At 39.6% G+C, this 27,189-nt stretch overlaps 1 pseudogene; it reads right to left on the bottom strand.

The window, feature by feature from the left end:
- Positions 1-8,982: 8,982 nt before the first annotated feature.
- LOC125963900 (ferritin light chain-like) lies at positions 8,983-10,152 on the bottom strand (annotated as a pseudogene).
- Positions 10,153-27,189: the final 17,037 nt, after the last annotated feature.

The raw sequence follows: 27,189 nt of genomic DNA, 5'->3' as shown, positions 1-27,189 counted from the left end.
TGGGAAGAAGTAGTGTCGCCATGAAAGGTTTAACTGTTATGCCAGGAGTCATAGATTCTGACTACGAAGGAGAAATAAAAGTCATGGCACAAACTATTAAAAATATAATAACTATTTCTCCTGGTGATAAAATTGCACAATTGCTACTTTTGCCCTTTGTACCTCATGGACAAATTTTACAACATCAAAAGAGAGAAACAAAGGCTTTTGGATCGTCTAATGCTGCCTACTGGATTCAGAAGATAGGGAAAGAACGTCCAGAAATGAAATGAACCATTAATGGAAAGGTTTTTTCAGGTTTGTTAGACACTGGAGCTGATGTCTCTGTTATGACGCAGGTACACTGGCCTAAACGTTGGCCCATTAGTCCTACTATTACAGAACTTCACGGAATAGGACAAAGTTCTTCTCCTATGCAAAGTAGTCAGTTTTTTTTTATGGCAAGATAGGGAGGGCCATTCAGGATATTTCCAGCCTCATGTTTTGCCTGGGCTGCCTTTAAACCTCTGGGGCCGAGATATATTAAAAGAAATGGGAGTATTACTTTATAGTCCAAACTCTCAAGTCTCTAATATGATGTTGGATCAAGGATTTCTTCCCACAAAAGGGCTGGGAACAAATCAACAAGGAACTGTCAGTCCTATTGATGTGAAAATAAAAAATGATAGACAAGGTTTGGGTTTTTCTTAGGCGCCTTGGATTCTCCACTCACTGCTGATCCAATTACTTGGCTGACTGATGACCCTGTATGGGTGGACCAATGGCCCCTCACAAAGGAGAAATGAGAAGCTGCAGAACAATTAGTACTGGAACAATTAGGGCATTTAGAAATTTCCAGTAGTCCTTGGAATACTCCTATTTTTATTATCAAGAAAAAATCTGGAAAATATAGGTTATTACAGGATCTAAGAGCTGTTAATAAAACTATGCTAATAATGGGAGCTCTTCAACCAGGCCTACCCTCTCCAACAGCCATACCACACAATTATCATCTTTTAGTTATAGATTTAAAAGATTGTTTTTTCACTATTCCTTTGTTTCCTGAAGATAGAAAACATTTTGCTTTTAGCTTGCCTTCCTTAAATTTTAAGGAACCCATGAGGAGATTTCAATGGAAAGTATTGCCTCAGGGCATGGCAAATAGTCCTACATTATGCCAAAAATATGTGGCTCAGGCCTTGACTCCCGTGAAAAAAAGGTTTCCATCGTTATATCTCATACATTATATGGATGATATACTTTTAGCCACTGATAATATTTCTTTATTAGAGACTGCTTTTCAATTTTTACAACAGTCCTTACAATCATTTGGCTTGGTCATTGCCTCAAAAAAAATTCAAAGACAATCTCCATTTTTTATATTTGGGAAAATATATTGATAACACTACTATTAGGCCTCAAAAACTGCAAATTCGAGTTGATAATTTAAAAACATGAAATGCTTTTCAAAAATTACTTGGAGATATTAATTGGCTAAGGCCTTCCTTAAAACTTACTACTGCTCAATTACAGCCTTTGTTTGATATTCTTAAAGGTGACTCAGATCCTTCTTCTTCACGCTCTATGACTCCAGAAGGATTTCAAGCTTTACAAATAGTCAGTAGATCTATCAGTTCTACACAATTAACTAGAATTCATACTCACCTTCCAATTTTCTTAATAATTTGTCCAACTCCTCATGTGACTACTGCCGTCTTATGGCAAACTGTTGGAATTATTGAATAGATTCATATGAAAACTACACCCTCTAAAGTTATTAACCCTTATTATGAACTTATTAGTAATTTAATAATGCAAGGTAGAACTAGATGCTTACAACCTATAAGTATAGAACCTTCTCAAATTATTATCCCTTATTCAGTTAGTCAACAAAATTGGCTTTTTCAACATAGTAATGAATGGGGTCTTGCTCTTGCAGGATTTTCAGGTACCTTGGAACGCCATTACCCTGCTGATAAATTGATCCAATTCAGCAAACTTAACTCATATCTTTCCTTCTATAATTAGGCAACAGCCTGTTCCTCATGTACCTTTGGTTTTTACGGACGGTTCTTCTTCAGGAGTGGCTACTGTAATCATTGACCACAGAACAGACCTCGTTAAAGAAACTTCCTTGACTTCAGCTCAACGTGTTGAACTGTATGCTGTCATTATGTCTTTTAAACATTTGCCTTCTATATCTTTTAATTTGTTTTCTGATAGTAAATATCTTATTAGCTTGTGATTTCTTCTGGAGACTGCGAGCATAGGACATACTAATGACCCTGAATTATCATCCTCTTTTTGTTTGCTTCAACAGCTTATTCGTTCCCATGATGGTCCTGTTGCAGGTCTGTATATCCGTGCTCATTCTAACTTGCCTGGTCCATTGACTAAACTTAATGCGACTGCAGATGTTTTAACTCGATCTAAACGTGATCTTTATCCTGTACATTTTCCTCCCAAGAATAGAGTTGAAGTTACTCCTCCTCCTCAATCTCTTTTCCCTAAAGCAGGACAGGTCCCAATTTACCGTACTCCTCCTTTCCGTTCGTCATGCTGTCAAGAATGGCTAATGTACTGCATTCATTATCTTCATACTCTTGATACTCATGGTCCATGTCCTGGACACCCTCATATTATGGTAAGTTATGATCAAACTGCTTCACAAGCAGCACAGCCGTTGCACGCTTTACACCGTCAGTCGGCGGCTACATTACACACACAATTTTCCCTTACTGGTGAAGCCGCCCCACAAATTGTTAAGCAATGCCCACAATGCTTACCTCACCTTCCTGTTCCACATTATGTTGTTAATCCTCGTGGATTATTACCTAGACATGTATGGCAAATGGATGTTACTCGTATCCCGTCTTTTGGGAAATTACAGTTTGTTCATGTCACTATCGATACTTATTCTGGTTTCCTCTGTGCTACAGCACAGACCGGAGAAGCTACTAAACATGTTATCACTCATTTATTACACTGTTTTGCTTTCATGAACCTTCCCAAAATTATTAAAACAGATAATGGGCCCGCTGCTTTTGCAACATTTTGTAATTCATTACAAAATTACCCATATTACAGGCATTCCATATAACCCTCAAGGACAACGTATTATAGAACGTGCAAATAGATCTTTAAAGCTAACTATTGAAAAAATAAAAAGGGGGGAATTGTATAGAACAACGCCACATAACCTTATAAATCATGCTCTGTTTATGTTAAACGTTCTCACTGTTGACAAATTTGTCTGCTCTGCAGGGGGAAGGTTGGTGGCTGAGCCAAGATTGGCCTCTCAATCTCCGGAGGTCCTCTGGAAAGATCCGTTAACCAGCACTTGGCGTGGTCCTGATCCTGTGTTGATTTGGGGACGTGGTCACGTGTGTATCTTTCCCAGATCAGTGCCTGGACCTTGCTGGCTTCCTGAGCGCTTAGTCAAGCAAATAGATGGCTCGCCACAGCTCACCTAGTTCAGAAGATGAAGAAGCTCTGCACCTCTCCTGAAAATTTGACAGTGTTGATTCAGAAAAAGAAGAAGAAGAGGAGAGCACTTGCCAGGACGACTCAAAGGAGTGATGTTCCAACTTGGGGACAAATTAAACAACTGGTTTCACGAGCTCAAGAGTCAGTGAAACAACAGAATAATCCTGTTACACCTGTAACTTTATTTTTGGCTATGTTGGCAACCATTTCATGTGTTCCCTCTGTTAATGCAGCAACTGACTGGGCCTATGTATGTACCTGATCCTCCATTATTACAACCCATATCTTGGTCTGAAGTAGAGTTTCCTGTATTTTACAATGATAAGTGTTTATGGGCCTCTTATTGGGAATATAAAAGAAATCAATATGTCTGTAAATTATACTAACTGGTTTAGTACCCATCCTGTCTGTCTTAGCCCATTGAATCTGGAAACTGGATGTGTAAAGGCTATTAGTTATGAGCATACAGATGTTTATGAGGGAACGGATCAATCAATTAGTTTGTCAGGCTCTCCAGGCATCCTTCGTTTTACAGGAACCAACATTACTCTTACATGCCCGGCTACCAGCCGACGAGAGGATCTTAAGGATACCATCATTTGGTATAAAATGGGCAAGCTATTAATATTAGAGGTCAAATCTCATACGCCTCACCACTTAGGGATTCCGCTATTACTATAGCCAAGGTTACAGGTGAAGATTCAGGAAATTATTTCTGTATGAAGCGTTTACTTGGAGGACAAGGGATACTTATAGCTGGACGTAAGGTTACTATGCTTAACAGAAAATCAAAAAATCAATTGCCTCCCCTTACGACCGTTAACTTTCCTGGATCCAATTTTGAACATTGCAATGCATCTTGGAATAATAACCAAATATGGTGTACTATAGATTATACCAAGGTGTCAATTCTTATCTCTTCTTTTCCCATCATAGATAGGTTTATCACATTTCAAAAGAACTGGGATATATGGAAACTAGCTCTAACTTATTCCAATACACCTGTTATAACTTGTGTTGCTCCTCCATATACACGTTTGTGTGGTTCTATTAACATTGGTAATTCTTCCAAAGGAGGATATAATATTAGCTGTGTTAATTGTATTTTTAGCAGTTGTATGTTCCCTTCTGCAGGAACGCAATCTGTGCTTATACTAAAGCAACCCATGTATGTTATGGTGCCTGTACATCTGAGAGAACCTTGGTATGAAGATACTGGAGTACAGGCATGGGTGGAAGTCTCTAAAGCCTTGCAGAGGAGACGCTTTCTTGGGTGGCTAATAGTAAGTTTACTTGCGTCGGCTGCTGTGTCTGCTACTGTGGCCACTGCCGGTCTTGCTCTTTCACAGAGTATTAATCATGCTCACTTTGCTAATCAGTTATCTCAACATACCAGTCTTGCTTTATCTTTACAAAGTCACATATATTTACGGATTAATAACAAGTTAGATGAATTTAAAAACACAATTTTGGGGATTGGAGATCAGATGGCAGCATTAAAATTGAGGATCCGTTTAGCTTGTCATGCAAAGTATACATGGATGTGTGTTACTCCTTAAAAGTACAGTGACTGTATTTGGGAATGGGAAAAAGTAAAAATGCATCTGCTGAGTGTTTGGTCAGATAATAATATTAGTCTTGATCTTAAGAAATTAAATGCTGAAATTCAGGATATACAAAATACACATCTTGATGATGTTTCGCCAGAAGATGTAACTCAAACTTTACTGGATCATTTAAAGTGGTTAAACCCTCAGTCTTGGATTACTGGAAGGTTGTCAGGATTTATTACCCTGGCCATAATTTGCCTATTATTGATAATAATCTTCTCATGTCTGTTTCGTATCCTCATGCAACAGTACACTACTCTCGGCACTAAACTTCATGGAATTATTTTGCAGCAAAAGTTAAAAAATAAAAAAGACCTGTGGGAAGCAGTCAGCCTTGAGAGCAGGTAAGGACATGCCAGGCATGCCGCCGCTGCTCGAAGGGACTGTCCCTACTTGTTCCCCTCCTTGTTCCATTCCATGGGAGATAAATCACCAGGGCCCAGAGATCAGAAAGAATGTAAAATGAGACAAGCAAAGCTGTCTTCCCCCTGCACATGCAGGTTATTTTTGATGTTTCTGGGTTTATGGGTTTCCTCCCAGGGAAGTTAACCTTGAGCCGAGACAGTCTGTAGGTAATGTAAACCACCATCTGGCAACCTTCCTTTTTCTAGTCTAGATAATCTGCAACTGTAGCGCAATAAAATTTGCCTTGCAACCATCAATTGTCTTGGTCCTTCTGACCCCATTCGTCGGTGCTACTTCAGTTCCTTACCCCTTCCCTTCTGACCCTGGGCGGTGAAATCCTCTTTCTCCGGCTGGTCCGCGGCACACATGAATATATGTTTTTGTCTTGCTGTACTGCGCCTGTGCTGTCTAGTAACAGATATTTTGTCTGCTAGTAGTGTTCTAGATTATGTCTTTCCAAAGCGCTGAGGCAGTGCACCTATTCTGTAGTTGCAGCTGATGCCTGAATGTAGCCTAGCTGACAAATTATTGATTAATAAGAACTTGAATTTCTCAAAGATTTGTACTGTTAACCAAAATCTGAGCAAGGAGTCTCAAATGTAATTCTTAGCCAGAATTACATGTTAATGAACCATTTAACAGTGTGAATCAAGGAACATCAGTGTAAGGATTTCTTTTAATTTATTTTTTACCTGCTTGAAATATCAGTTAAAGTTTGCCAGCTTGGTTGCAGATGAACGGACGTTGGAAGTTCACCAAACTACTTAATGTGGGATAGGATAATAGACTTCCAGCGCCCTCAAGGCTGTGACCTTGCAGCCATTTTACATAGCACATCCTCCTCCTATAGGGATGAACCTTTCCCTGGCCCGAAAAGTAGCAGCTCTGTTGAAGCTTTGCTTATTGTAACAGGATTTTGTTTCCAGGTTACATGTCTGTGGAAGACTTAATTCTGAATAGAGATATAGATATTACTGGAAACTAATTGTTTTTTCTATTATACTCTGATTTATCAAAAAAGTAAAACATTTAAACTGTGCTACAGAAATTCAGAAGTTGTCTTGCAATCTTTAAACAATAAATGAGTTGCCCTTAAAAAAAAAAAAAGGATTAAGCAGTTAAGCTGTTGGTCCCACATCAGACAAATTTTCCTATACCTTCTGTCAATATTGTTAACAGAGACTGTTATTTTATTAATCCTTATGATCCCGTGATTCTTTCTTTCATGTTTCAGGGCACAGCAGGTGAGAGAGTGGATTTGTTAAGCTGGGTGGGTTTATCCTTCTTTTATGCGTTCATTCAATTTTATGTTCATTTACTTATTGTACACACATGGCAATAGAAGCTGCTAAAGCAATCATTGCTATTCTGCAAAACAACAAGGCACAGAAGCAGATGTCTTATTTCTGAGATTTCTCCCCCCAGGATTATTATGATTAAAGATCCTTTCCCCCCACTCCCTGGAGAGGACAAGAGGCTGCTCGCTGGAGGTTTTTTAATGACTTGGGGAAAGGCTCAAATATCCCCCCATTATGGTAATCCACCCCAGGGGCAAACCACACAAGAATATTATGAATTTATTTTATTGTTCTATCCTTGCAAAGGTAATACTCAGCTCATTAGAATATGAAAACTATACTGTCAAATTTCAGAATTACATGGATGAAGAAAATCACCAGTGGCATCATATCACGTGTGTTATAGTTGTATTTACTATATTGACTATATTAACTATGTTGTGTTAACAATATATTGTATAACTATATATTGAAAAGGCAAAATGCTGTAACTTATTTCAGAAAAAATAATTATGTTGGCAAACCCCAAATTGTGCACTGTAGACAGGTCCTAGGAAAAGAAGATTTAATTCATAGTGGACAAGAGGTTAGCTTCTGTTTTCAGCCATGTGCTATTTCAAGAATTAAACGTCATGAATAATACAGGATATAAGAGGAATAGTCTAAAGACGGAAAAGCACATTTTGATTAGGAAAGAGAATTTAAGGCTTAAGTCTTTTTTTTTTAAGGAAAACTGCCTTATTACTATGAGATAAGAAAATTGTTTCCTTCTTTTCTTCCTTGCTTTCTTCTTTTTCTTTTTTTTAACCTTTTTAATTTTGGATATTTGACCTCTAAGCTGAGATGACTGAAAATGCCTCCTCTGGGCATCAACATTTTTGAAAGACTTTTTCCCCCTCCCTAAGGGCTATTTGTCTCTTGGAGGCATTGCCTACATTACTCACCAAGAGGCAAGCATTTGTCCTTGCACTAAATGCTGACATCTCCTGATAAGAGGGAAGCTGCAAAGTAGAAGAATTGAAGGTCAATATGTTGATAGTGGTCTCAAGAGCATTGACGTACATTTGTGTATTGGGGAAGGGGAGAGAAGCTTGAGAGTGGGCCAGTGGGGAGGGGTAAATATTTTGTGATGCTGTCTACCTATGGGCTTATAAAGTTTACAGCTGCATTAGGAGGACAAGCATTACCATTAGCATGAAAAGTAGGGCAGACCTCAGTTGCAAAAGCTTCTAGCCATACACATAGGGCAATACGTAAATGATACACCTTATTGCATTCACCCATTCACCCTCCCCTGTTCATGCTAATTGGAATTTCAATCCATTTCAGAGAAGTAACACAACTATCGATCATTTTCCCTGGCACGAATCTTCCTAGAGCTCACGCACTAGCCCATGTGTCTTAGATTTAATATCTGATCACTAGCTGGATTGAAGCCAAGAGGTGGTTCCCAAAGTTGCTGCACATTAGAATCACCTGGGGAACTCTGAGACCTCCCTGTGCCCAGGCTCCTCCCTAGACCTACTGAATCAAAATCTCTGGGGCTGGGACCCAGACACCAATGTTTTTCTTAAAAGCTCTTTAGGTCATTCAAATGAGCAGCAAAGCTTGAGAAGCAGCCCAATAACGGGAACAAGCTTATTTCACACAGATAAAGTGGGGCAATTCATGTGTTAAAAGAACATGAATATATGTCCATGCCTCTCTCACGCTTTGTCACAGTTTACCCTTCCCCCTCCCCATATCCTCAAGTCCGTTCTCTAGTAAGTCTGTGTCTTTATTCCTGTTTTACCCCTAGGTTCTTCATGACATTTTTTTTTTCTTAAATCCATATATATGTGTTAGCATACGGTATTTGTCTCTCTCTTTCTGACTTACTTCTACACTGTTGGTGGGGATGTAAATTGGTGCAACCACTATGGAAAACACTATGACAGTTCCTCAAAAAGCTAAAAATAGAGCTACCATATGATCCAGCAATCTTACTCCTGGGCAAATATCTGGACAAAACTATAATTCGAAAACATACATGCACCCCTATGTTCACAGCAGCACTATTTATAATAGCCAAGACATGCAAACAACCTAAATGTCCACTCACAGATGAATGGATAAAGAAGATGTGATATATATAAAATGGAATACTACTCAGCTATAAAAAAGAATGAAATAATGCCATTTGCAGCAACATGGCTGGGCCTAGAGACTATTATACTAAATGAAGTAAGTGAGAAGGAGAAAGACAAATACCATAAGGTACCACTTATATGTGGAATCTAGAATATGATACAAATGAACTTATCCATGACACAGAAACAGACTCACAGACATAGCACACAAACTTGTGGTTCCCGAGGGGAAGGGGGAGGTGGGGGAGTGATGGATTGGGAGTTTGGGATTAGCAGAGGTAACCTATTATATATATGGTGGATAAACAACAAGGTCCTACTGTATAGTACAGGGAACTATAGTCAATGTCCTGTAATTAACCATAATGGAAAAGAATATGAAAAATTATATATATGTATAACTGAATCACTTTGTTGTACAGCATAAACTAACACAACATTGTATATCAACTATACTTCAGTAAAATAAATTTTTTAAAAAAGAAAAAAAACATATATATATATATACTTATAGATATATATATATATATTTCTTTTTTTCCTCTTTATTCTGTTTGTGTTTCAAATAGGCTTTTTTTTTCCTTCTGCAAAAAGCGTTATTGTTTCCATTTGGTCCAAGGCTTGGGAGAGGGCTCCAGGGCGGTTACAAAGCTGCCTAGTAGCTGCAGAGCAGGGCTTCAGGCAGAAGCTCTGATGCCAGAGGGGCTCCTCAGAGGCGGCTGGACTTCAGAGACTCCTGTTTGTGCTCGGGGGTGAGCCTTTCAAAGAGATACTCGCCCAGCACAGCCTGCGGACCAGCCAGCCTGCGGAGGTTGGTCAGGTGGTCGCCCATCTTCTTGATGAGTTTCACCTGCTCCTCCAGGAAGCGGCTCTCCAGGAAGTCACAGAGGTGGGAGTCTGCGCGGGCGGAAGCCAGGGCGCGCAGATGTGATAGTGCCTGGTGCAGGCTCTTCTCCCTAAGAATGGCGGCTTCCACAGCGTCCTGGGTTTTACCCCACTCATCTTGAGAAGGCTTCCGCGCATCCTGGAAGAGGGCGCGGCCACAGCACTGGTTTTGCATTTTCAAGAGACGCTGGGCGCCCTCACACTTCTCCTCAGCCAGTTGGCGAAAAATGTGGCCCACACTGTCCAGAGTCCCATTGTTGCTGTCGAAATAGAAGCTCAGAGAGAGGTAAGTGTCCCCAGATGCATGTTGAACAGGCGGTGGACGGCGGCCTCCACCTCGATGGAATAATTCTGACGAAACCTGGGAACTCGTGGTTGATCAGTGATAAGGAGCTAAGCTCAAAAAACGGTGTTGGCCTGTCCTGGAGGCTGAGGATAGCTGAGTGGCTGATTCCAAAGGTTGCGACAGGAAGAAAGGTTGGAGGGTGGTCGGGGGCTGGAGCAAGGAGCGTCCCTGGGTCTGTTCATTCCAAACACTGTTGAAGCAAAAGACAGAACTGCAGGACTGCCGAGCGCACTGCCTCAAATAGGCTTTGATATAAATGAACAAGAAGTCCAAGCAAGGACAAAACTTACCCTTCCCCCCAGCAAAATAGCTGGCGATACTAGAATCTAGACCTGGGAAGGGATTCTTCCATTACTTTCTGAACATTCCAAGCCACTAGAGCAGTGGTTCTCAAAGTATGGTCACCTTGTAACCAAGCAGTACCCTATGGGGCCTTCCTAGGACAGACCCATCCCCCATATCCTCTGCTGTAGTTCCTCTCTGAAGTACTCAGATAATAGTATCTCAGGCATATTTCTTGAGTTTTCAGATGCTAAAAACCACCACCCAATGGAAGAAATTAACTCCTTGATGATCATGAGCACGTAGCCACCAGACCTTCTGGCACCTAAGGATGGATAATGTTACCTGCCCTGTGGCCTCAACATCAACCAATCAGAGGATTGTGCACGAGCTGATCACATTCCCTGCGACTTCCCTCCCTCACCTGGCCTTTAAAAATGCTTTGCTGAAATCCTTTGGAGATTTCAGGGTGTTTTGGAACTCGGGCCACCCCTCTCCTTGCTCGATCCTGCAATAAACCTTTCTCTGCTCCAGACTCCAGCCTTTAGGTTTGTTTGGCCCTCACTGTGCTTCAGACAGATGAACCTGCATTCGGTAACAACCTGACCAGTTTTACCAGCGTCCCCTGATAATGTGTCAGATATTCAAGTTTTAGGGCCCTGTCCCAGCCCTATGGAATCAGCAACTCTGGTGGGGCTCAGTGATCTCTGTTATAACAGGCCCTCCAGATGATTTTTATTCACCTTAAAGTTTGAAAATATCTGCATTGTCAGCTGGCCAAAGCGTCCACCAGCAGGTGAAGGGGATTGGTGCCTGGAAAAGATAGGGACCAGCCAAGGCAAGTACAGCAGCATTTGCCGTGGTAGTAATGGAGAATGCCTTTTCTCCACTGGTTGGCACAGACTAGGATCTGGGAGCAGTGGCAGGGTTATTTAGGATGCTTTACATTTCAATGTAGAGGGACCGCTGTCCTGGTTTGCCAGGGACTTCCCCTGTGTGAGCACTTAAAATCTCATCCTGGCAAACCCCTTAGCCCTGGGTTTGAAAAACGTAGGGAATAACATGAAATTTAGGGGAAACATGATCTAGGTTTTGGGCAAGTCACAAGTGCTAATTAAAGCTAAGCAAGTATGGACAACACTAGCGTTCTTTAGCCCTTTGCGGGGAGGTAAATCTGATTGGGTGAAAGGACTTATTGTTAAGAGATCTTTGTAGAAACATCCCCTTCTGCTTAGTCCGCTGGTTCTCAGTTCTGGCTAGACATTGGCATCGTCTGAGGAGATTTAAAATGATTTTATCGGTCTACGATGACCAACCGTCAGTGTGAGGGTTTTTAAAAAGTGCTTCAGATGATTCTAATGCACAACCAAATTTAGGTGCCACTGCTTAAGCTTTTGAACCGCTGCTGCATATTTGCACCTCATCTTCCTATGAGAATATCCAACTGTAGTTGAGGTTTGTTTTTTTTTCTTTTTCTAACTGTCTTATTATAAGATTTACTGTCTTAAATAAGGTTGAATGTACAGAAAATCTTGCTAGTCCATCTGGTATAGCTGGATACTTAGAATAATATAGTTAAGATATATACCATTTAAGTATTGTGACTGGCCTTTTTTTGAAATTAACATATGCATTGAATTAGTATGTTCTCTTTTGAAGTTGTTATGTTGGGGAGCTATACCTCTAATCTGCCATTACTAAATATCTGGACACCTCTTATTAGGAATTGCTTTTAGAAATCTTTAGGGATTAAAACCAAGATTGCTGTATTATTTGTACTGGAACCACAAAAACCTCACAGAGTTCCCCCGCTGTACCTTCTACCCCCATCTCTAACCCTTGGCAACTTCTAATCTGTTCTCCATCTCCACGGTTTTGTTATTTTAACAAAAATATGTAAACATAATCATGAATTACTTAATCTTCGGAGATCGGCTTTTCAAAATTTTTCCCTCGGCATCATTCCCTTGAAGTTCATTTCAATTTTTGCATATATTAATAATTTGTTCCAGAAACTTCCGGGAAGATGGCAGAAGAGTAAGACGCGGAGATCACCTTCCTCCCCACAGATACACCAGAAATACATCTACGCGTGGAACAACTCCTACGGAGCACCTACTGAACGCTGGCAGAAGACCTCAGACCTCCCAAAAGGCAAGGAACCCCCCACGTACCTGGTTAGGGCAAAAGAAAAAACTAAACAGAGACAAGAGGATAGGGACGGGTCCTGCACCAGCGGGAGAGAGCTGTGAAGGAGGAAAAGTGTCCACACACTAGGAGCCCCTTCGCGGGCGGAGACTTCGGGTGGCGGAGTGGGGGAGCTTGGGAGCCACGGAGGAGAGCACAGCAACAGGGGTGCGGAGGGCAAAGCGGAGAGATTCCAGCGCAGAGGATCGGGCCGAACGGCACTCACCAGCCGAGAGGATTGTCTGCTCACCCGCCGGGGCAGGCGGGGCTGGGAGCTGAGGCTCCGGCTTCTGTCGGAGCGCCGGGAGAGGACTGGGGTTGGCGGCGTGAGCACAGCCTGCAGGGCGTTGGTGCGCCGCGGCTAGCCGGGAGGGAGTCCGAGGAGGGGTCTGGACCTGCCGAATAGGCAAGAGACTTTTTCTTCCCTCTTTGTTTCCTGGTGCGCGAGGAGAGGGGATTAAGAACGCTGCTTGGGAGAGCTCCAGGGACGGGCGCGAGCCGCCGCTAAAAGTGCGGAGCCCAGAGACGGACATGAGACGCTAGGGCCGCTGCTGCCGCCACCAGGAGGCCTGTGTGCGAACACAGGTCACTGTCCACACCCCCTTCCGGGGAGCCTGTGCAGCCCGCCACTGCCAGGGTCCCGGGATCCAGGGACAACTCCCCCGGGAGAACGCACAACGTCACGCCGGCCTCTGCCGCCGCAGGCCCGCCCCACACTCCGTGACCCTCCCTACCCCCCCGGCCTAAGTGAGCCAGAGCCTCCGAATCAGCGGCTCCTTTAACCCCGTCCTGTCTGAGCAAAGAACAGACGCCCTCCGGCGACCTACACGCACAGGCGGGGCCAAATCCAAAGCTGAGCCCCTGGGAGCTGTGAGAACAAAGAAGAGAAAGGGAAATCTCTCCCAGCAGCCTCAGAAGCAGCGGATTAAAGCTCCACAATCAACTTGATGTACCCTGCATCTGTGGAATACATGAATAGACAACGAATCATCCCAAATTAAGGAGCCCTGTGGATGAAAGGCTCTTGGTGCTGCAGCCAGGAGTCAGTGCTGTGCCTCTGAGGTGGGAGAGCCAACTTCAGGACACTGGTCCACAAGAGGCCTCCCAGCTGCACATAATGTCAAACAGCGAAAATCTCCCAGAGATCTCCATCTCAATGCCAGCACCCAGCTTCACTCAACGACCAGCAAGCTACAGTGCTGGACATCCTATGCCAAACAACTAGCAAGACAGGAACACAACCCCACCCATTAGCAGAGAGGCTGCCCAAAATCATAATAAGTCTACAGACACCCCAAAACACACCACCAGACGTGGACCTGCCCACCAGAAAGACAAGATCCAGCCTCATCCACCAGAACACAGGCACTAGTACCCTCCACCAGGAAGCCTACACAACCCACTGAACCAACCTTAGCCACTGGGGACAGACCCAAAAAATAACAGGAACTACGAACCTTCAGCCTGCAAAAAGGAGACCCCAAACACAGTAAGATAAGCAAAATGAAAAGACAGAAAAACACACAGCAGATGAAGGAGCAAGATAAAAACCCACAAGACCTAACAAATGAAGAGGAAATAGGCAGTCTACCTGAAAAAGAATTCAGAATAATGATAGTAAAGATGATCCAAAATCTTGGAAATAGAATAGACAAAATGCAAGAATCAGTTAACAAGGACCTAGAAGAACTAAAGATGAAACAAACAATGATGAACACAATAAATGAAATGAAAAATACTCTAGATGGGACCAATAGCAGAATAACTGAGGCAGAAGAACGGATAAGTGACCTGGAAGATAAAATAGTGGAAATAACTACTGCAGAGCAGAATAAAGAAAAAAGAATGAAAAGAACTGAGGACAGTCTCAGAGACCTCTGGGACAACATTAAACGTACCAACATTCGAATTATAGGGGTTCCAGAAGAAGAAGAGAAAAAGAAGGGGACTGAGAAAATATTTCAAGAGATTATAGTTGAAAACTTCCCTAATATGGGAAAGGAAATAGTTAATCAAGTCCAGGAAGCACAGAGAGTCCCATACAGGATAAATCCAAGGAGAAATATGCCAAGACACATATTAATCAAACTGTCAAAAATTAAATACAAAGAAAACATATTAAAAGCAGCAAGGGAAAAACAACAAATAACACACAAGGGAATCCCCATAAGGTTAACAGCTGATCTTTCAGCAGAAACTCTGCAAGCCAGAAGGGAGTGGCAGGACATATTGAAAGTGTTGAAGGAGAAAAACCTGCAACCAAGATTACTCTACCCAGCAAGGATCTCATTCAGATTTGATGGAGAAATTAAAACCTTTACAGACAAGCAAAAGCTGAGAGAGTTCAGCACCACCAAACCAGCTCTACAACAACTGCTAAAGGAACTTCTCTAGGCAAGAAACACAAAAGAAGGAAAAGACCTACAATAACGAACCCAAAACAATTAAGAAAATGGGAATGGGAACACACATATTGATAATTACCTTAAATGTAAATGGACTAAATGCTCCCACCAAAAGACACAGATTGGCTGAATGGATACAAAAACAAGACGCATATATTTGCTGTCTACAAGAGACCCACTTCAGACCTAGAGACACATACAGACTGAAAGTAAGGGGATGGAAAAAGGTATTTCATGCAAATGGAAACCAAAAGAAAGCTGGAGTAGCAATTCTCATATCAGACAAAATAGACTTTAAAACAAAGACTATTAGAAGAGACAAAGAAGGACACTACATAACGATCAAGGGATCGATCCAAGAAGAAGATATAACAATTGTAAATATTTATGCACCCAACATAGGAGCACCTCAATACATAAGGCAAATACTGACAGCCATAAAAGGGGAAATCGACAGTAACACATTCATAGTAGGGGACTTTAACACCCCACTGTCACCCATGGACAGATCATCCAAAATGAAAATAAATAAGGAAACACAAGCTTTAAATGATACATTAAATGAGATGGACTTAATTGATATTTATAGGGCATTCCATCCAAAAACAACAGAATACACATTTTTCTCAAGTGCTCGTGGAACATTCTCCAGGATAGATCATATCTTGGGTCACAAATCAAGCCTTGGTAAATTTAAGAAAATTGAAATTGTATCAAGTATCTTTTCCGACCACAACGCTATGAGACTCGATATCAATTACAGGAAAAGATCTGTAAAAAAATACAAACACATGGAGGCTAAACAATACACTACTTAATAACGAAGTGATCACTGAAGAAATCAAAGAGGAACTCAAAAAATACCTAGAGACAAATGACAATGGAGACACGACGACTCAAAATCTATGGGATGCAGCAAAAGCAGTTCTAAGAGGGAAGTTTATAGCAATACAATCCTACCTTAAGAAACAGGAAACATATCGAATAAACAACCTAACCTTGCACCTAAAGCAATTAGAGAAAGAAGAACAAAAAACCCCCAAAGTTAGCAGAAGGAAAGAAATCATAAAAATCAGATCAGAAATAAATGAAAAAGAAATGAAGGAAACGATAGCAAAGATCAATAAAACTAAAAGCTGGTTCTTTGAAAGGATAAACAAAATTGATAAGCCATTAGCCAGACTCACCAAGAAAAAAAGGGAGAAGACTCAAATCAATAGAATTAGAAATGAAAAAGGAGAAGTAACAACTGACACTGCAGAAATACAAAAGATCATGAGAGATTACTACAAGCAACTCTATGCCAATAAAATGGACAACCTGGAAGAAATGGACAAATTCTTAGAAAGGCACAACCTGCCAAGACTGAATCAGGAAGAAATAGAAAATATGAACAGACCAATCACAAGCACTGAAATTGAAACTGTGATTAAAAATCTTCCAACAAGCAAAAGCCCAGGACCAGATGGTTTCACAGGCGAATTCTATCAAACATTTAGAGAAGAGCTAACACCTATCCTTCTCAGACTCTTCCAAAATATAGCAGAGGGAGGAACACTCCCCAACTCATTCTACGAGGCCACCATCACCCTGATACCAAAACCAGACAAGGATGTCACAAAGAAAGAAAACTACAGGCCAATATCACTGATGAACATAGATGCAAAGATCCTCAACAAAATACTAGCAGACAGAATCCAACAGCACATTAAACGGATCATACACCATGATCAAGTGGGGTTTATTCCAGGTATGCAAGGATTCTTCAATATATGCAAATCAATCAACGTGATACACCATATTAACAAATTGAAGGAGAAAAACCATATGATCATCTCAATAGATGTAGAGAAAGCTTTTGACAAAATTCAACACCCATTTATGATAAAAACCCTGCAGAAAGTAGGCATAGAGGGAACTTTCCTCAACATAATAAAGGCCATATATGACAAACCCACAGCCAACATCGTCCTCAATGGTGAAAAACTGAAAGCATTTCCACTAAGATCAGGAACAAGACAAGGTTGCCCACTCTCACCACTCTTATTCAACATAGTTTTGGAAGTTTTAGCCACAGCAGTCAGAGAGAAAAGGAAATAAAAGGAATCCAAATTGGAAAAGAAGAAGTAAAGCTGTCACTGTTTGCAGATGACATGATCCTATACCTAGAGAACCCTAAAGATGCTACCAGAAAACTACTAGAGCTAATCAATGAATTTGGTAAAGTGGCAGGATACAAAATTAATGCACAGAAATCTCTGGCATTCCTATACACTAAGGATGAAAAATCTGAAAGTGAAATCAAGAAAACACTCCCATTTACCATTGCAACAAAAAGAATAAAATATCTAGGAATAAACCTACCTAAGGAGACAAAAGACCTGTATGCAGAAAATTATAAGGCACTGATGAAAGGAATTAAAGGTGATACAAATAGATGGAGAGATATACCATGTTCTTGGATTGGAAGAATCAACATTGTGAAAATGACTCTACTACCCAAAGCAATCTACAGATTCAATGCAATTCCTATCAAACTACCACTGGCATTTTTCACAGAACTAGAACAAAAAATTTCACAATTTGTATGGAAACACAAAAGACCCCGAATAGCCAAAGCAATCTTGAGAACGAAAAACGGAGCTGGAGGAATCAGGCTTCCTGACTTCAGACTATACTACAAAGCTACAGTAATCAAGACATTATGGTACTGGCACAAAAACAGAAATATAGATCAATGGAACAGGATAGAAAGCCCAGAGATAAACCCACGCACATATGGTCACCTTATCTTTGATAAAGGAGGCAGGAATGTACAGTGGAGAAAGGACAGCCTATTCAATAAGTGCTGGGTAAACTGGACAGGTACATGTCAAAGTATGAGATTAGATCACTCCCTAACACCATACACAAAAATAAGCTCACAATGGATGAAAGACCTAAATGTAAGGCCAGAAACTATCAAACTCTTAGAGGAAAACATAGGCAGGACAGTCTATGACATAAATCACAGCAAGGTCCTTTTTGATCCACCTGCTAGAGAAATGGAAATAAAAACAAAAGTAAACAAATGGGACCTAATGAAACTTAAAAGCTTTTGCGCAGCAAAGGAAACCATAAAGAAGACCAAAAGACAACCCTCAGAATGGGAGAAAATATTTGCAAATGAAGCAACTGACAAAGGATTAATCTCCAAAATTTATAAGCAGCTCATGCAGCTTAATAACAAAAAAACAAACAACCCAATGCAAAAATGGGCAGAAGACCTAAATAGACATTTCTCCAAAGAAGATACACAGACTGCCAACAAACACATGAAAGCATGCTCAACATCACTAATCATTAGAGAAATGCAAATCAAAACTACAATGAGATATCATCTCACACCAGTCAGAATGGCCATCATCAAAAAATCTACAAACAATAAATGCTGGAGAGGGTGTGGAGAAAAGGGAACCCTCTTACACTGTTGGTGGGAATGTAAATTGATACAGCCACTGTGGAGAACAGTATGGAGCTTCCTTAAAAAGCTACAAATAGAACTACCATATGACCCAGCAATCCCACTACGGGGCATATACCCTGAGAAAACCATAATTCAAAAAGAGTCATGTACCAAAATGTTCATTGCAGCTCTATTTACAATAGCCCGGAGATGGAAACAACCTAAGTGCCCATCATCGGATGAATGGATAAAGAAGATGTGGCACATATATACAATGGAATATTACTCAGCCATAAAAAGAAACGAAATTGAGCTATTTGTAATGAGGTGGATAGACCTAGAGTCTGTCATACAGAGTGAAGTAAGTCAGAAAGAGAGAGACAAATACCGTATGCTAACACATATATATGGAATTTAAGGAAAAAAAATGTCATGAAAAACCTAGGGGTGAAACAGGAATAAAGACACAGACTTACTAGAGAATGGACTTGAGGCTATGGGGAGTGGGAAGGGTAAACGGTGACAAAGCGAGAAAGAGGCATGGACATATATACACTACCAAACGTAAGGTAGATAGCTAGTGGGAAGCAGCCACATAGCACAGGGAGATCAGCTCGGTGCTTTGTGACCACCTGGAGGGGTGGGATAGGGAGGGTGGGAGGGAGGGAGACGCAAGCGGGAAGAGATATGGGAACATATGTGTATATATAACTGATTCATTTTGTTGTGAAGCTGAAACTAACATACCATTGTAAAGCAATTATACTCCAATAAAGATGTTAAAAAAATAATTTGTTCCTTTTTGTTGCTCGGTAGTGTTCTATCATCAGATTTTATCACAATTTGTTTCAACATTCATCCACTGAAAGACATTTGAGTAGTTGCCAGTTTTGGGCTATTATAAATAAAACTGCTATGAACATTTATGTGTAAGTTTCTGTGGGAACTTAATTAAGTTTTTGTTTCTTTTGGATAAATGCTCAAGAGTACAATTACTGCGTTGTAGGGTGAATCTACTTTTAGGATTAAAAGAGACTGTCAAGCTGTTGATCAGAGTGGCTAAACCATTTTATTTTCCCACCAGTGATGTGATATAATTTTTCTATGTACTCGCCAGCATTTGATGTTGTCACTATACTTTAATTTTAGTTACTCTCTGACATCTCATTATGGTCTTAATTTGCATTTCCCTAATGGCTAATGATGCTGAGCATCTTTTCATGTGCTCCTTTGCCGTGTGTATATTCTCTTCCATGAAATGTCTGTTCCTGTCTTCTGCCTATTTTCTAGTTGGATTTTTTTAAGTTGTTTGGAGAGTTCTTTGTATATTATAGATACAAGTCATTTGTCTCATATGGGATTTTCAAATATGTTTTCCTACTGTGTAATTTGAGTTTTCATCCACTTAAAAGGATCTTCTATGAAGCATTTTTAACTCATTTTGATGAGATCCAATTTATCAGGTTTTGCCTTTATTGATCATACTTTTGGTGTCAAGTCTAAGAATTATTCCCCTTGTTCTAGATGCCAAACATTTTCTCCTATTTTTTTTCTAAAAATGCCCTGCTTTTACATTTAAGATTATGATCCACTTTGATTTAATTTTTGTGTAAGGTGTGGAGGTTAAGGTTCATTTTTTGTTTGTTTTTGTCGAGGGATGTCCAACTGTTTCAGTACCATTTTTTGAAAAGTCTATTCTTCCTTGATAGCTTTTGCACTGCTGTCAAAAACAAGTTATATGTATTTATGTCAGTCTATTTCTGGGTTCTCTATTCCATTCCATTGATCTATGTATCTACCCTCCATCATTACTGCAAAATCTTGAAATTGGGTAGATTAATTCCTCCCATTTTCATCTTCCTTTACAAGTTGTTTTAGCTATTCTTCAGCCTCTTCTTACCATATAAATCTTAGAATAAGCTTGTCTATATCCACAGAAACCTTGAGGGCATTTTAAGAGTAATTGTGTTAAGCCTCTTAACTTGGGGAGAATTGACATCTTTACCATGTTGTGTTTTCTAATCCATGAACAAGGTATGTCTCCCTATTTGTTTGGGACTTAAAAATTTTTCTTCATCAGCATTTTGTAATTTTCAGTATAGAGGTCCTATAAATGTCTTATTGGGCTTATATTTAGGTATTTATTTAGGTCAGTTGTAAATGGCATCACATATTTTTATTTAAGCTTCTACACATTTGTTATTAATATATAATTTGATAAAATTGTGGTGATCTTGTACTCTAAATCATTTACAAACTAATATTATTTCTCAAGCTTTTTGTGGATTCCTTGGTATTTTCTCCATTTAGATTATCATCTCATCTTCAGATACAGACAGTTTTACTTTTCCTTATTCAGTATAATAGGATATATTACTATTCAACATTCAGTAGGATATGTTCCTTCCTATGCAACGTAGTAGGAATAGTCCTTTTATCTTTTAAATAAACTTTTTAAAAATTTAACTTTTAAATTTATGTATTTATTTATTTTTGCTTTATTTTCTTACTAGACCCTCCAGTGATATATTTAATAAAAGTGGTGAGAGCAGATATCGGTGCCTTGTTTCTGATCTTACAGAGAAAGCATCCAGTCTTCCACAGTTAAATATCATGTCGGTATAGGTTGTTTGTAGATCATCTTTATGAGTTTCAGTATGCTCCTTTTCTATTCCTAGTTTGCTTGGAGTTTTTTTTCTTCTTTTTTTAAAATCATGAATGGGATTGGATTTTGTCAAATGCTTTCTCTGCATTAATGGATAGGATCACATGACTTTTCCCCCTTAATCTATTGGATATGGTGGATTACACTGTTTAATTTTCAAATATTTAACCAACTTTGCATAACTGGAATAAATCCCACTTGGTCATGGTATATTATTCTTTTCATATATTTCTGGATTTAATTTGCTAATATTTGGCTGAGGGTTTTTCAGCCAATTTCATAAAAAATATTGGTCTGTAGGTTTCTTCTTTCTATACTATCCCTGTCTGGTTTTGGTATCAAGGTAATACTGACTTCATAAAATTAATTAGAAACTGTTCCCTCTACTTCTATTTCTTATCAAATCATGTAAAATTGGTGTTAATTCTTTAAGTCTTGGGTAAAAGTGAAACATCTAAGCCTGAACATTTCTTTTGGGAGTTTTTAAATGAAAAACCAGTGTTTCTAATGGTTACAGGAAAATTGAGATTATCTATTTCATCTTGGCTGAGTTTTGGTAGTTTTGGGTGTAGAAACATTGGCCCATTTCATCTACATTTTTGAATTTATAGTGTAGACTTGTTCATAGTAACTTGTCCCTCATTAACCTGCAGGATATGTCATGGTATCCCTGGTTGCATTTCTGATATCTGTGATTTGTGCCATCTCTCTGTTTATCTTTATCAGTCTTGCTAGAGCTTTATTGTTTAGATTGCTTATTTCAAAGAACCAGCCTTTTGTTTCATTGATTTCCCCCCCTATTTTCCTGTTTTCAGTTTCATGGATTTCTGTTTCATCTTTATTATTTCCTTCTTTCTGCTTGTTTAGTGTTTTTTCCTCTTCCTTTTTTACTATTTTAATATAGAAAATTAGATTATTGCTTTGAAATATTTTCTTTCCCAATTTAGTGCTATAAACTTCCCTTTCAGCATTGCTTTCACTTCATTCCGCAAACTTTGATCTGTTATATCTCCATTTTCTTTTATTCTATGCATTTAAAAATTTTTTCCTTGATGCTGTCTTTTTTACCCATGAGTTATTTGGAAGTGTGATGTTTAGTTTTCATGTGATTGAAGGTTTTCCTGTTGTCTTTCTCTTATTGATTTCTAGTCTGATTCCATTATGGCTAGAGAACATACTCTCTATGATTTTAATTCTTTTAAATCTGCTAATGTTTTTTTATCGCCCAGTATATGGTATATGAGTGAATGTTCCATGGACACTTGAATATGTATTCTGCTCTTACTGAGTGTGTTCTTTAAATGTCAGTTATATCCTGTTGATTGATGATGTTTTCAGTTCTTCCATATCCTTGCTGATTTTTCTCTCTGGTAGTTGTATAAATTGCTGTGTTGAAGTCTCAAATAATAATTGTGGATTTAAAACTTTCTCCTCTTACCTTTTTCAGTGTTTGCTTCATGCATTTTGAAGTTCTGTTGTTTGGTGCACACACATTTAGTATCACTAGGTCATCTAGGTAGATTATTCCTGTTATCTTTATGTAATGACCCTCTTTGCCCCTAATAATTTCCTTTGCTCTGAAGTCTACTTTGTCTGATATTAATATAGCCATTCCTGCTTTTTCTGATTAATGTTCACATGATATATCATTTTCATCCTTTTACTTTGAACTACCTATATCATGATGTTTAAAGTAAGCTTCTTATAGACAGTATATAGTTGGATCATGCTTGCGATTTTTTAATCTACTCTTCCAATCTCTGTCTTTGACTTGGTTATTTAGATCATTTACCGTTAATGTAATTATTGCCATGTCAAAGATTTGGTCTACCATGTTATTTTTTGTTTTGTCTTTTACCTTAGTTTCTCAATCCTGTGTTTCCCTTATTTTTCCTTCTTGTGGATTACTTAAACATTTTTTAATAAGTCCATTTTAATTTAATTCATTTATAATCATTTGTGTATACTGTTTGTATAGTTTTCTTAGTGGTTGCTTTTGGCATTACAGTATACATATGTAACTTATCATAGCCTACTGGAATCAGCGTTTCATTACTTCAAGTGAAGTTTCAAAATTTTACTTCCATTTAGGTCTCTTAATATTCCCCAGTTTTAAAGTATGATTTTCTGTAGTATTTCCTTTCTCTACATTGAGAACCCCATCAGATGGTGTCATCATTTTTGCTTTGACCATCGTATAGAATTTAAGAAACTCATGAGGCTAATGATAGTCTCTTATATTTACCCCATTTGTTTTCACCCATTCCATTGTTCCCCTTTTCTTTCTGAAGTTCCCAGTCTTCTGTTATTGTTTATGTTTTCATAACAGTACGTGATATCTTGGATTTCCAGTGCAACTGGATATGAGTTTCAGGAAACACTGAGCCTGGCTCACTTAATGCTACTGAGTTGGAGGGTTTGTATACGTTGGGCCTGTTGGCACAGCAGATGCTAGCAGATTAGACTAATGTTGATGGGACTAGTGCCACAGGAGGATGGGTTCCCATTCAGGCTATGCTGCTGCTACAGTAGATCAAGTCCCCCTCTACCCCAAGTGTGGGGCAGTGACCTGCTGCTGTCACTGCTTTGTATTAGGCTCCTTTTGCCTCAGGTGTGTGGTGGGATCCCTTGGAAGCTGCTGCTGCTGCTGCTGTCAATCACAAGGTTAAATTCATTTCAGAAATACTTAAGTATAAATATATAGCCTGGCTCTTGTAGGACCTCTGTTTTTTTTTTTATTGCTTTCATACAAATTATCCCAAATTTAGTGACTCAAAACAACGTAAATTTATTACCTTACAAGTCTGACATTGGTCTCAATTAAGTAAAAGTGTTGGCAGGATCAACAGATGAATGGATAAAGATGTGGCACATATATACAATGGAATATTACTCAGCCATAAAAAGAAATGAAATTGACTTATTTGTAGTGAGGTGGATTGACCTAGAGACTGTCATACAGAGTGAAGTAAGTCAGAAAGAGAAAAACAAATACCATATGCTAACACATATATATGGAATCTAAAAAAACAAGAAAAAATGGTTATGAAGAACCTAGGGGCAGGGCAGGAATAAAGACGCAGCCATAGAGAGTGGACTTGAGGACACAGGGACGGGGAAGGGTAATCTGGGATGAAGTGAGAGAGTGGCATGGACATATATACACTACCAAATGTAAAATAGCTAGCTAGTGGGAAGCAGCCACAAAGCACAGGGAGATCAGCTCTGTGCTTTGTGTCCACCTAGATGTGTGGGATAGGGAAGGGAGGGTGGGAGGGAGATGCAAGAGGGAGGAGATATGGGGATATATGTATATGTATAGCTGATTCACTTTGTTATGAAGCAGAAACTAACACGCCATTGTAAAGCAATTATACGCCAATAAAGATGGTTAAAAAAGAAAAAAAAGTGTTGGCAGAGCTACATTCTTTTCTGGAGGCTCTTAGGGGTGTTTCTGTTCCCTGGACTTTATCCGCTTCCAGCGGTCACTTGTAGTCCTTGACTCAGAGTCCCCTTTCTCCACCTACAAGCCCCAAAATGTTGCATCTCTCTGATTCTGCTTCTATTAGGACATCTCTCTCTCTTTCTACAGTTGGGAATGGTTTTCTGCTTTTAAGGACTCATGCAATTAGATTTGTTCCATGAGGTAATCCAGGATAATCTTTCTATCTCAAGGCCTATAACTTCAGTCATATCTGCAAAGTCCTCTTTACCATGTAAGGTAACATATTATTGGGTTCTAGGGATTAGGGTGAGGGCATTTTTAGGAGCCATTATGCTGCCTACCACACCCTTAACAAGTGACCTTGAGAAAATTACTGAGACTTTAAAGCCTTACTTTCCTCAAACATAAAATGGAAAGAAAGATAACTAGTTAATATCATGAAAGTGAAACAGTATATATGAAATCAACTAATTCAAAAAATAAGATTTCTTCTTTTTCTTTATGATTGGCATGATTCTCAGAGTTCAGTTACTTGAAGAGTTACTTTTTTTTAAACAGAACTAAGGAATTTCAGGGTTCAGGTGCTGTAAGATTGTCTGAATTATCTGAGTAACAATTAGCTAAGCACAGGTGTAAAGCATTTGATTTACTCCCTGGTGTCCTTTATCTTCTCATCCCACTAAATCCATATCCCTTGTCTAGCTCCAGCCAGTAGAGTCAGAGCTTGTTTTACTGTTTAACTAAAGTTCAATTTAAATTTGCTCTACCTCTCCAGATTCTCAGCCCTGGTTGCATATTATAGTCACCTGGGGAGATTTCAAGACCTACTTGATGCCAAAGTTTTACCTATCATGGATATTTGAGGAGGGACCTGGAATGAAATGCTCTAGCTTATGGTTTGGGGAGCCAAATCATAGTCTACACTGAGCCAAATCATTTGTGAGATCAGCTCTAAAAAGCAATTTTTCTGTGGTGACTGATGCTCTTCCTTTGTCAGTATGCTTGTCCCTCTTTGGGGGAAAAGAAGAAGGGGAAAAAAACCCCAGCGGTTGGGCTCCCTGAATTATAACCTGATGCTGTGGAATTAGTGTTGGCTCAGAGCGCACATCTTCGGATACCCATTCTCTCTCCTGCTTCCTTGCATGAGCTTATATCCTTGGGCAGTTTTTCATCCACCACCCTCTTTTGCTTCTAATCTTAGCAAGTAAAGTCTCTCCTTAATGAAACAGCATTTCATGAGACTTACTGGGAGCATAGGTCTGTTCCAGACCTATCCTATGTTAGCTAAAGCAGATATAAGTGATGTATTTTTGGCATTCATCCTTGTGGGTTGCAGAGAGAAGACAGAATTTTATCCTTTAGGTGTCATATGACTGGGCAAATGGGCTCATTCCCTCTACTGCCTACCATGTAAAATACTGAGGGTATTACCTCTAGAAGGTATCTTCTAGGTATCAAAATAGCTCAGATAAGTCATATTTCTCAGTAAAAGGTGACAAAACTATGGCTTAGGTGGTGAATTTTCCATGTCAATTTGTCTGGGCCACCATGCCCAGTTATTTGGTCAAATATTATTCTGGATATTTCTGTGATGGTGTTTTTGTGTTTTTAAAAATTTTTATGTTTTATTTATTTATATTTTTGGCTGCATTGGGTCTTCGTTGCTGCACATGGGCTTTCTCTATTTGCAGCAAGCGAGGGCTTCTCTTTGTTGTGGTGTGCAGGCTTCTCATTGCGGTGGCTTCTCTTGTTGCAGAGCATGGGCGCCAGGTGCACGGGCTCAGTAGCTGTGGTGCATGGGCTTAGTTGCTCTATGGCATGTGAGATCTTCCCAGACCAGGGCTCAAACCCGTGTCCCCTGCATTGGCAGGCGGATTCTTAACCACTATGCCACCAGGGTGTTTTTGGATGAAATTCATAATTAAATTTGTGGTGGACTTTGAGTAAAGCAGATTATCCTCCATAATATGCATGGGCCTCATCCAATCAGGCGAAGCTCTTAATAAAGACTGACCTCCCTGTCGCAAAAAGGAATTCTGCCAGAAGACTTACAGAAATTGAACAGCAACTCTTCCGAGTCTCTAGACAGCCTAACCTGCAGATTTTGAATTTACCAAGCCTCTATTATTGTGTGAACCAATTGTTTAAAATCTCTCTCTCTTTCTCTATCTTTATATAGATATGGATATAGATCTAGGTATCAATATCGATATCTAGATCTATATCTGTCAGTATATATGGGCACATTGTATACACATGCTGTTGGTTCTGTTTTTCTGGAGAACCTTGACTAATACAGTGGCCCATATAAATAAAAGGATGAACCCAAGTTCACCCAGGTAGAAAGTAGTACAATGAGAACTGGAACTTAAGGCCTCATGACTCATTCAGCTGTGAACACTGACCCAGAACTGGCGTCCGCACACTCTGGCCCACTGATCAGATCTCGCTTGACTCCTGGTTTTGTACATAACGTTTTGCTTGAACCCAGCCGCACTCATTCATTAACGTATTGTGCATGGCTGTTTCTGTTACAGCAGCAGATGGGCAGTTGCAGTGGAGACGTATGGTACAGAAAATCCAAAGTATTTACTATCTGACCCTTTACAAAGAAGATCTGCT

This window comes from Orcinus orca, chromosome 3 (genome assembly GCF_937001465.1).
Source record: "Orcinus orca chromosome 3, mOrcOrc1.1, whole genome shotgun sequence".
NCBI lineage: Eukaryota > Metazoa > Chordata > Mammalia > Artiodactyla > Delphinidae > Orcinus > Orcinus orca.
The sequence above is the reverse complement of the archived record's forward strand: the minus strand, read 5'-3'. Positions and strand labels throughout refer to the sequence as shown.